Source organism: Neodiprion pinetum, chromosome 4 (genome assembly GCF_021155775.2).
Source record: "Neodiprion pinetum isolate iyNeoPine1 chromosome 4, iyNeoPine1.2, whole genome shotgun sequence".
NCBI classification, from domain to species: Eukaryota; Metazoa; Arthropoda; class Insecta; order Hymenoptera; family Diprionidae; genus Neodiprion; species Neodiprion pinetum.
Genome location: NC_060235.2, coordinates 21,014,141 through 21,026,235, shown reverse-complemented (window position 1 = coordinate 21,026,235; position 12,095 = coordinate 21,014,141).

Below are 12,095 nucleotides of genomic sequence, written 5' to 3'. Positions count from 1 at the left end.
TACGACTGAGGATAGTCGGATCTACGATAGAATTTGATTAGTGCATACCTAGGTGAGCTTTAGCTTCAGCTGTGGGATATAACATGTGTCAAATCAATCACAAACTAATCTCAACGAAATGAGCATAGGTCATGACTTGCGTTTATCTAATACTACATCGCACGCTGAGTGGAATGTCGTGGTTTGTTACTATGCGGGTATCAATTCTATTAATTTTAATCATATGCGTCCTGATCGAGGAACTAGAATAATATGATAGCAGGGTAACATTGATTTTCGGAAAGATATTAGCCGAATGATCTGTATTTAGATTACGTCACGGTTGCCATTTGATTTTTGGGCATACTGTATGTGAAAATAATAAAACACTGTCGGACGGAATAAATGGATGTAATGAAATTGTATACATACTTGTATAATTTTATAATTCTATACGACAATGCGTTTTATTTATTAACGAATAAAATATCAATTGATTCAGACATAATACCGAATGGACAAGCAAAATATCTCCGAATAGATTGTTCGCTGCGTTTAATCCTGCGAAGACGATGGATTTGGAAGGTCGAAAAGGCGGCGTGGATGATGTTATAGGAGAATGAAAAAAATAAAAAAATAAGCAATGGTCGAAAACCTGTCCATTATACACATACATAATTTGCACATACCCTTGCGTGAATCTCAGAAAAGTAAAAGTGACAAAAAAAAAAGACTTGAAGAAATTTGAATCTATGTGAAAAAAATTAAGAGATAGAAAACCCAGAAGTCACGAACGTACGGTGTGTGTTTAAAATGGGCAAAACAGAGTCGTATAAGCTGACGGTTGAAAGAATGGAACCTTGAACTTGACATTTGTGTACTTTATACCAATGTATCCGCACGTAGGTATATAGATGTATACAAAAATGTGTATACATATACGTAAAAATAACCTCCGCAGAGGCAGAGGTGTGTTTTGATGATTCCTCTATAAATATCGTCAAAGTTTAGCACCTCGTGTCGGGATTATACCTACCGATGAAGTCATAATCGCCAACAGTCAAGATCAAGGCGACTTTTTGAGACTTATGCGCAGACACAGAGAGTAATAATCCGGCTGTTACACCACGCCGACTGGCAGCTGGAGCTGCGATTATATGGCCATGGAAGTTGGGCTTCCGGGTTCGCCAAACGTGAACCGAAATCTCAAGGTCCGCAGTCTGCCTCCTCTTATTAAGGTCCTCGCGTAGATTATACCTACACCTATAATAACGTAATATACGCCGCGAGTATGATCGTAGGTGTGCAAAATGTACAGACGCAGCTCGCTCTTCGGGCTGACTCTCGAAAAAAAGCGCAAAAGGTAAGGAAAGAAAAAAAAAAAAAAAAGAAACGAAAATGACGGTACGAGGCAGAAAACAAAACCCGTGCAGAGATGGCAAGGAGAAAAAAAAAAAAAAAAAAATTGTAAACGTGTGTACTGAAAGAAAAAAAGAAGAAAAATAGAGAAATGAATATTGAGATTCGTGGCTGAGATTAGTCGTGGTGGAAAATAATCTGCATTCCCATTCGTCTAGCATTGGTTATACGTATACATGTATACACAAGCCGCGACGGTCAGTCACCTTCGAAAATACTTTTACAAGGTTCGCCAACACCGCAGAGGCACCGCCAACCGTCCGGTTGTCCGACAGCTCGCAGCTGATACTAACTATTATGGTATACATGGATGCCTGCCGATAATTTCTCGCTGACGATGAGAACTATAAGCTGCTCGTCGAACCCCGGCGCGGCTTTTCTCACACACGATTTGCATCGGCGTAAGCCGAGCTGAGAAGCGTAACCGTTGCAGTTAATTCGGCGATTCTCTTTTCTTCTTGGGCATAAGTACAGGTGTAGTCGTCTGCTGCGCGGATGCGATCGTTTCGATTGTGTCATTGCATTGGTTTCGTCGAATTCGTAGCTTTCGGGCTTTCGTCGACGATGAGATCATGTCTGGACGATTCTTGCCATTCTTATTCACGCTGAGAAACGGCTTTCGACGATCGGCGAGCTGTGAAAATTATTCCAGGACCGAAACGAAATTGCAAGCGTGTCACGGCCGGCGGCCATATTGGTTTTATTTCGACGCTTCGATTCGCCGTTCGATGCTCACATCTAGCCAGCACAAAAGGATTCATTGCAGGTTACCAACCAATTCTTCCGATACCGAAAATCACATTCGTCGTAGTCACATATATATTATTATGACATATACATCATACGTGGGCTCGCGTTTGACGTACGAAATTGGCATTGTTTGCCGTCAAATTATCATTCTAATTTATACCCGCCGCGCGAGTCCCGGCTGCAAGTTACCATTTATGCGACTTAAATCACGTCAGATTTGAGTGTATAAATAAAACGATCGAATTTGCTCATCTTGGTCATCGCCGTAGCATCACCAGCTTTTGTATCACGCTTAAATAGATAAAATAAACGCCGTAATATCCAGACCCGGCCATCTTGTCTTATCGTCAGCGTTCTCTGGTGCTGTCCTGCAGCAGCAGCCACGCGTTCAAATCTCCGAATAGAAATACGATCGAAGCCTAGGCGCGAGCTGTGCGCTCATACGCTCGTTACGGGCTTCTCGCGCCAGCGCGACGCGTAGTGTTTGGGTTGAAAGAACTGCTCGTATAGGTATGTATAGGTGGAACGTATAGAGAGCCTACCAATACGTATCCAATGCGCGCGAAAGAAATTTAGGGTAAGCGCGAGTCATGCGTAGAAGACGTCGTGCGAGGAATATTACACACACGAGTTATGCTCATGGCACGGATTGTGTCGGACACGTATGAATATGTGCAATTTTTCGGAAACACTCTGACTCATATTTTCTTCGAGACTGTCGAGTCGCTCTTCCTCTTTCTCTTCCGGTGTATTATATGGATGCAATATACGCATATATGCGAAATGTGCGGATATTTTGTTACTCCGACTTCCTAGACGCCAGACTCAGCTTTCGCTGCACGGACTCCGCGAATCCAGTGCGTCATAGCACCAGAAATTTCCGTGCAAAACTAGGACTGAGGTGATCGGCATGATTCGCGATAACATTATGACGCTGTTTCGGGTCTGGGTCAGTTTTAATCAGCGATATTACCAATTTCTCGAGTCATCGATTAATCGATTTTACATAATTGTTCGTTTTCTATTTCGTTTTCCTGTTCGGTGTACGTATCGGCAAAATACCCCCTATACCTGCATTTGAGTGCATAATAATGTTTGTAATTTATGTCGGTTAAAAAAAATTTCTAATTATGATCGATTGAAATAAATTTCTCATAAAATTATATTCAATTTGAACAGCGAATTGTAATAATTTTGAGAACTTGAGTGGATATAATTTGGTATAACTTGCGAGCCGGATCAAGTAAACGGGTTTTTCCGTTCTTGTATTACCCGCCGAGTGTTTTTCCGGTAAGGTGTTTTTCGCAGAGGAAGATGAAAAAACGTAGTTATTTACAACGGGTTCGGGGAAAATATACGACACTTTTTAACGGTGGTTCGGCAGCACCACGGGGTTGCGATTCTTCTCAGTAAATATATACGTATATATATGTATACACCCAACTGATCTGTTACGTACCTATTCATCCTTTTTTTTTTTTTTTTTTTTTGCACAACCCTGAAAAGTGTAACGGAACACGAAAACTGCAGTGGAAGAGAGTCACTTCGTGTTACAGGTAGGTACACACAGTGTATTACGTTCTTCTCTATTTATTATTGTATTGTTTTTTTTTTCAGGGGGATGGGTTATTCAAAGTGAAGGCGTTCATAGAACTGTGTGGAATATATCCTAGACTCTTTTTTCATTCTTCACCGGAGGCTTGGGTTTCACTCTTTTTCCTCGCTACGTGCCCGCACCACACACGTGAACTTTTAACCGCGGGTCAAGTATCTACATGCAATACACACATGTAACGTAGCTTGTATAACGATGTGATACATCATCCATTGCGGGACTGACTTAATTCTATTCGATGTTACATGTAACGTACAATTGTATGGAAGTATAATATAATGCACGATGGTAATTTTATAAGGGATGCGAACAATGTGTTACATTATATCTATGTACAAATGTATTTTACGTTCACGAATTTATTTATTTGTAAATTATAGAAGAAGGTGTACCAATCGATTGTGTATGTATCATTTTGAAATACATAAAGTACAAGACAAGCTTCAAAAAGGTTCGGACCTTTTGTAACGGATGAAGTTCTGTGAAAATTGGATTGGTTTAGGGTTAAACAAAAGTCTAGAAAACGACTGTCACATTTCTACCGTACAGAGTGGAAAAATTGCATTGTAGGTATTGGGTACATGATACGCGGAACCGCTTGGACCTAATTCTGCGCAACTATGCGACATCCCACTTATGCCGGCGTTGAAATTTCCGCAAATATATCCGCGATCAGCGGAGTTACACTATCCGTTACATGTAACGCGTACACACATGTCGTATACAATGCTTATCTAGATGTAGATACAGGCGTATTTTGCGTGGGCGAAAAGTAACACTATTATAGGTAGCTCGCTAACCTTCTCTTTATTACATTACTATAGATCTATCTGAATAACACGTGCGTGTATCAGGAATATTTCCCTTTCCATTTCCAATCGAGCGTATAATTTATGGTATATTGAATCGTTCAGCGGTGTGCTGCTTGTGCTCATGTACTTTATAGATAAGGCGAAGATAGTCGTTGTACATTTACACGAGGCACGCGGGTATAACGATTATTATATACCGTGCTACACTGCATATAATAATCTGCACACGCACGCAGAAACATATAATATAATAGAAGTTAGGTGTACAACGGATGAATAGCAAAGGACTACCGTTACATATTCTAAGCGGATATTAACGGAATATGTGCTTTGGAAGTCTTTGAGCGAAACGCGGAGTGCAGATCATACTACTCGGTGAAAATATTACCATGTGCAGTTACGATGCGTCCCTCCTATATTTCCCGCCTTGCAGAGCGATGGAAAATCATCGACCCTGGTTATCGTCAACCAACTGTATTCGGTTCCAGACGACTGATCGGGTCGTCGAGGACCGGTAAAACAATGATCATTCTTGGCACATAATTCGTCGTCGATATAAATTTATGAGCAGTAGGCACCGGAGCTACTGAAACGTAGAGTTTCGAACTATCGCTGGTAGTTTTCCCGCTCTTCGATTACCGTACAACCGCTGCAGGCTGCAGTTGCGATCACAGAGGCAAGAGCATGGCACGAGGATTCGCGATTGGCTGCGAAGAGAAGCGGAACGGAACGGAACGGAACGAAACGGAACGGAGGGGGATGACGCGCGTGCAAACTAGGAAGACGAATAAAGAGGAACGTAGAGAAACGAGCGAACGATTGGCCAACCGTGGTTACTGACCTCCAGAAGCCGGCTCGCACTCTCCACTAAGGCGCCTCATCCATTCGCACTACTTACCGCAACAGCTATTCCCACACACTCTCAAACCTCCGGTTAGTTTATAGCCTCTCGCCAGTTATTCAACTATGCAATAATCTGCGCCATCTGGAATGTCTTTCATGGTGTAAATTGGAGCCTCAGCGGCTCCGCTTCACCGTTGACAATTGGAAATGCTCCTTATTTGACAAAATTTTCACATCAATTAGGGAAGCTTGTATAAAAGATATTTCGCCTGTAAGGAAGTACGAGTATAATTCGAAACACGTGTTCGCTTGATGGGAGCGAGTGTAAATTCGCTTGCATCGTTGCTGCGTGACGCTGTCAAGTCGGATATTTTATCTATCGTGCAGGCACCGTTCGAGCCATCTGTCGCGTTGCACATTTATGCATATTGTGATTAAATTACGAGCGAGAGCGGGCCGCCGCTGCTAGACGACCTTAGCCTTCGCGATGGGTAAATGAAAAGCGGTGACTGACGATGTTGCGGAGACAACCTCTCAACCCCTTATCGTTAGTCTCGCAGGCAGTGCTGCGAGATGACGAGGAATGGTCCGCGACACCCGGATCCTGATGCAGATCGGTGCGTTTGTGCTATATGAGAATAAAATAGCACTCGTTGAACGGAACTGTGCGCAGAGAGTTAAGGAGCACGACGGTAATGGAAAGATGTCATTTCCCCCTAGATCATTCTTTTGCCGCTTATTTAGCTGTCGCTTTGTGGGTTTGAATTTGCTTCGCGGAATTTTACGAGTCTCTTCTTCGCGCTACGTTCCAAGAGAGGAACAATAATTATAGTAATACGACATGATTTTTAACTAGATTATCATTCCTCATCGAGATACAAAGTCGGAAAGAGATAGATAACATAAAATTAATCTTGACTAAGTTGGGTCGATTTTTATTCTAATTTTATGATTTCTTTTCGCGTATACGTTTACGAAGAATGATCGAGAATAAAAGCAAGTCCATAAATTGTCACAAAGTACAAGCGATTTAATCAGTTTGCACTTGAGAATGTTTTTAAATTTCTTGAAAAATATTGTACTCACTGAAGACTTTATGCAGAAGTTTACAGTTTTCAGTTTTTTCCTCTTTTTCCAGATCACCATTTCGGATATGTATTTTGGCCAATTTCTGCCACAGAAAGAGTTCCATCAGCGTAAGGCATTCTAGGTTGCAGTGCGCAATTCAGTTCGTAAAATAAAATTCGTAACTATGAAGAAACTTTCCTGGTAGGCTTTCAAAGTCTGGATTTCAAACTGTGGTAATTTTAATAGGTAAAAAAGACATGGCTGATAATCTGGAACAGCCTGCCTGGAAAATAAAAAAGAAAAATGCTTTCTGTTACATAAATTTTCGGCAAATCGAATAGTTTCAGAGTCGAAGAATAAAAAAATCGAAAACCCACTAAATTTAGGGACGAGTATGAAAGTCGTTGAGCAGAACAGAACTTTTCTCAAAATATTTCAAGTTGTTGGATTCTGCCCAGACATATTGCAGAAATGATTCCATACCTATACTTCTGAGAAACTACATCGATAAATGATGAAAATTAGACAATATTTATGAAAATGTATTTTCCTCGAGCTGTTTTGATTTTTTAATAACTTCATTATTCTGTTTGCACAATTAGGATAAGGATTAAAAACAATTGAACAAATAAATGAATGAATAAACAGGATGCTCGGTAATTTAATCGAATTCAGACTCTAATTTCGGCAGTCACCACGATTCATCCGTAAGAAAGCACATCGACGCTTGTAGCTTGAGTCCATGGTTTTCAGAAGTGGCTGAACTATTGCCGGATGAGATGTGACAGCGAAGTAGCAAAAGGAGCTCCTCGTCTTCCATGATGAACCCGAAGCGGTTACGTACACGTGTATATACACGGCTGGTTTATGCGCGTGGTAGCTCGCATATCCTGCGAAGTACGTTCACCTTTGAAAACGCAAACTCTTGCCTGCACTAGTTTACTTACCTGCTAATCGGCCCCCGACGCCTAGCTAGGTATACGTCACGTGGTATAAACTCACGCGAGTTGTACCCAGTTGGCTATAGCCAAGCAAAACCGGGCGGGAAATCGCGAGACAGTGATGGGAAAGCACCGCCAATAAGTGTGTGCAATTATCCACTTGTCTATGTGGAACCAGCTCTTGTCCACCTCCCAGATCTGGACTCCAGCACCTTCCCTTGAATTAATGGAATCGTCCTGCGTCGATACGATTCGCGATACCAAGATAATGGTTAAAACTTGCGCGGTGCTTGACGGTAGCAGGATGAGAAATCAATTTTCTAACACGCATCGAAAGTGTCGGGTAAACTTTTTAATCGTACTGTATTTTATTGACCACTTTTCACTGTACTCGTCAATTTTTGGTACTCTCCGGATTTCCATAAAGATTTCAGAGATCTCAAAAGTTTTTCGAGACTTGCCGGAGACTTAAAAGTTGAATTCGAAAATGCAGAACAAATTGAACGTAAGACTTGTTCGGGAAAGAAAAATTCCGAACATCCGCTCGTCGCTTTTTTACAATATTTAAATGCTGATTTGAAAATGATCGTGGACGCGAGGATCGTTACGTCTCCTTGGATCGTTTTTGATCCACCACAGAAACTGAGAACGGCTGATCGTATACCTATACCCATGTCGTAAAGTTTAATACCTCGCTTAGCTTAAGGTCATTAGAGTTTATTCAGGCAAGTAGTCGGGCGTGTAGAGTCTGAGGAGAAAAGTAGGTAAGAAAAACGGGGGACTCGAGGAGTGTGAGATGAGGTGCTTGATCTGGTAGGTGCAACGCGTCCACCGGCCTTCCTCGGTCTTACACGTTACATTTTTAACGGTATGCGCGCGTAACATCGAGATTGTTACCAACTTTCGTTATCAAAATTTCTCCGCCTTTCCCAAATTTCATCCAAAACTTGGAAGAGTATGGGGTACTTTGTATTCTTGAAAACGTTTCAAATGGGTGAGTTGAAAGTAAAGGACGTTTGTGAATTCTAACGATTCGATTCCACAGTCACACAAAATTCTTGTTTCAAAGTCGTCATCAATTTCTGAAATGTTCTACCGAGTTATTCGGATCACTTCTGTCGCAAAGCTTTTCAAATTTCAACAACATTAGATTCAAAGTGCACTTTAGTTTTCTTTGCCTCAGTAGAAACAGTGACAATCTTTTTACGATTTTATAAGCATTTCAAAATGAAACTCGGTGTTCAATCCGATCTAGGAACTCGTACCATTTTATACAACTTTCCTATCAAGTGTCCCGACAATATTCTGTATTACCTATATGGTCATATTTGGGAACTGCAAAATATCAAGCGAATCGTATCACTTGCGGTTTGAACGTAGCGTTTCGCCAGACTGTAAGACAAATGCGTCACGTACTTTTATCGATTATAATTTGGAATCAATCAAAAACTATTCAATGTTGAATTTCTGAATCGATCACAAAAATACTTCCACAGCGGTTCATTTCGGTAAATTTTGACTCATTTCAACGGTGTATTCGTTTGCATTCTCTTCCAGCCCATCACCGATCTCACGTCGTCGTGAGGTGTCAGTGCGACCGTGAAAAAGTGACACTGAAAATCGAATTTGAATCACGAGTGTTCAGTGCCGGCTAGTTGGACGAAATTCGGGCTGGTCCAGGCTCGGCGTCTGAGTTTTGTCGGCAGGCGGAAGGCGCTCATAGTGGCGAGTAGGTACTGTTAGCCGGTCGAAAAGTAGGCGCAGAGCGCGGTTCTATCCCCCGTGACAGACACTTCAGTGCTTATTACTGGGGGCCATGGTTACGGGTTTGGACTCGGGTACTCAGGGCCCTCGCTCGCCCTCGTTGGTGGGCCGGTGCCCCCGAGGGGGAAATGAAACGCTGCCCCTCTCACTCGGCGAGTCAGTCACCAGCAAGAGCCTAAGAAGACCTCGGGACAGCCTCTGCGACGTCCGAAGTGGCACGAAGTGTAAGAGTGTGAGAGTATTTTCAGGGGGCATCGACCGCTCTGCTTATCGGTACTCCGACGTCGACGGCGTTCCTGGTCCTCAACCGAGTTCCGGAACGACGGAGCGATTGGTTGAACGAAGGGAATCGGTCCACGACGATACGATATTGGTTCGATTTTCCCCTCCTGCGGGAGCAAAATCCGAGGTGTAATTTCGTCGACGGCGAACGGCTCGCGGGAGGAGTCGCCATAGTCATCGGTGCACGATGGGTCTTCTATTCCAGCGATGCGCGGACTTAGCCTAGTTTCAACTCGAGACGTACACCGTGTAACGCGGGACTAGGTCACGCGGTTCCTGCATGCAACGCGCATACGCAACTTATGCTGGTGCACACGTGGCCTCGCTGGTTCTTCTTACGTTGACCGTTACCATCACAATGGCGGACCCGCCGAATAATCGGAATCCTATTTTACCGGGGGTCCGAAGGCCCCCGAGTTTCCGCAAAGTTTTTCGGTTTCACTTCGGCGGACGGTTCCGACGATCGCAAGTTGAGAACACCTAGTTACGGTTTCTTTCTACCTCTTCTGTATATATATTGACGAGCTTCATACGTGAGGTACGAGCTTCTAGGATCCAGGATTCTTCACCCGCAGCACTGAAACTTCTTCTCGACGATGAAACGCGAGTAAGAGTATACAGAGAACGCCGCGGTTCGATTGAGAACAGTTATGTTTGCGATTCATCGACACATCCGAGTCTTATGCCTGTAATTGCTCGCCGTGAGAAACTATGCTGTATGTAATACACGCCTAGACTTAATTACTCCTTGTACTAACTAACCAGGACGCCGGTTTCCACTTCTCGAGCCGTATACTCGACGTTCGTTTATCTATATACGGATCCGAAACGAGGGCTACAGGGAAGAAGGTTCGAGACGTCACCGCGGAGAATGGAAGAACGAGAGAAAGAAAGAAAGAAAGAAAGAAAGGGCGAGTAGTCTCGGAAGCTGAATAACCGAAGCGAGTTTGGGACCGCTCGTAGTACACACCCACGGGGATGGCAGCGAGCACACTTCGAAGCCCATGACCTAGCTGCATCGTGGCTGTGAATAATATTTCCGCGTGTCGGCGATCGTTGAACCCGGGTTGAAGAGAACAACAAAACTGTTTACCGTGATACTTTCTTGTAAAGCCGTGACGTTGCGGCAGGTAGCAAGTCAATCGGCAGCAGTTGATGCAGTGACGCACTGTTTTGCGGTGTGCGCTTTTCAACCTGACTCTTATTATCCTTTTCTCTTTGCCACCATCCGCCGTGGGTTCGAAATCCTTCGTCCGGACAAAGAGCGGAAATACCGAGAAGGGAGCATCGTGGTGCACACAGGCCCATCGACGAAAGGCCACAACTAGTATTTCTCTCTCTCTCTCTCTCTTTCACAAGGCCCGAGAGGATGCCCTCTTGGGTACTACGTCTGGTATGGTAAGTGTGTTATAAGAACGCAATCAGGGTGAACGCCCTGGGCAGACCTAGACCCGAACGAACCGCTTGCTGGACACTGGGTTAAGCCGGAGTTACGTGGCGTGACTTCGGTCGTCGAGCCTATTCGTTTGTGTGCAAGGGCCCTTGGTCCAACACGAGAGTCTGCCACCCCGTGTCGGTGCCGGATCCTCTCCAGAGTCCAAACTCGTCCGTAACTCGTAAGGACCGTTCTGTCCTTCTATCCTCCTATCCTCATTCCGCCCGACGAACGCCCGCAAAGCAACTAGTCTCGGATCACTTCTTGGAATGATAATAAATCCTCTGGGTCGCGAGGCCGTTCGGTTATGAGTTCAGGAATTACCATTCCAAGGACCAGTAGCCGAGTTCCTCGTAATCGTTGATCTTTCCGATAATGATGTGGATTTTTGATATATTTGATGTAGAAGTGCACGACAGTTTTCACTGCAGCTGGACCTTGTTATACCCTTCGAGGTTCCGGAATAGTCTAGACTTCGGACCACCAATCGTGGATGCGTCAACTTCGCTGTCCTATATTTGAGAAACGGGACAGTTGGGTGTGAACACGTGACCTTGACGTGCCTAGAACCTTAAGTGACGCGAGAGGAACCAGAAAAGTCTGTCTTGAGTCTCGTACCGTGTTGCGTACGCTCCGTGGCCGTGGGTAGCGGCAACACGTTTATACTCTCCTTCTAGAGAGTGTATACTATGCGCGTTCATTTAACTGATAACGATTCTCCTCGGGAGTAGGTCAGGAAAATCGAATCCGGACACCTAACGGTCTCCTTGTTTGTTTGCTTCCTCTATACGAGCTGAGCATCGTTACCGTCTCGTTTTGCATTGTCGCAATTGCAGAATAGTAGTTGCCGCACACTGGGATTTGAGAAACGTCATAGTCTAGTTGTGGGTTCTTTGACCTCGTGGCAGAACGGATGTTGGAAAAAAGCCGATCGTTCTCATTCAGTGAAGAGGTCTCCATCCGAGATTCTCTTTTCTCGGTATCCATTAACGCTGTCCATATCTTGCACGGGAATCTAGAATTCGGAGTAGCTGTTCGGTTTTGTTGCGAAATTTTCTCCTCTTTCAATTTGGTCATGCAAGTTCGCTTGGCATTCCTTCAAACGCAATAAAATATTGGATGCACGGTTAAAAGCGCGCATCCAAAATTGAAATATCAGATTAGACTGTAGCTAAGGTTTCTCAAAT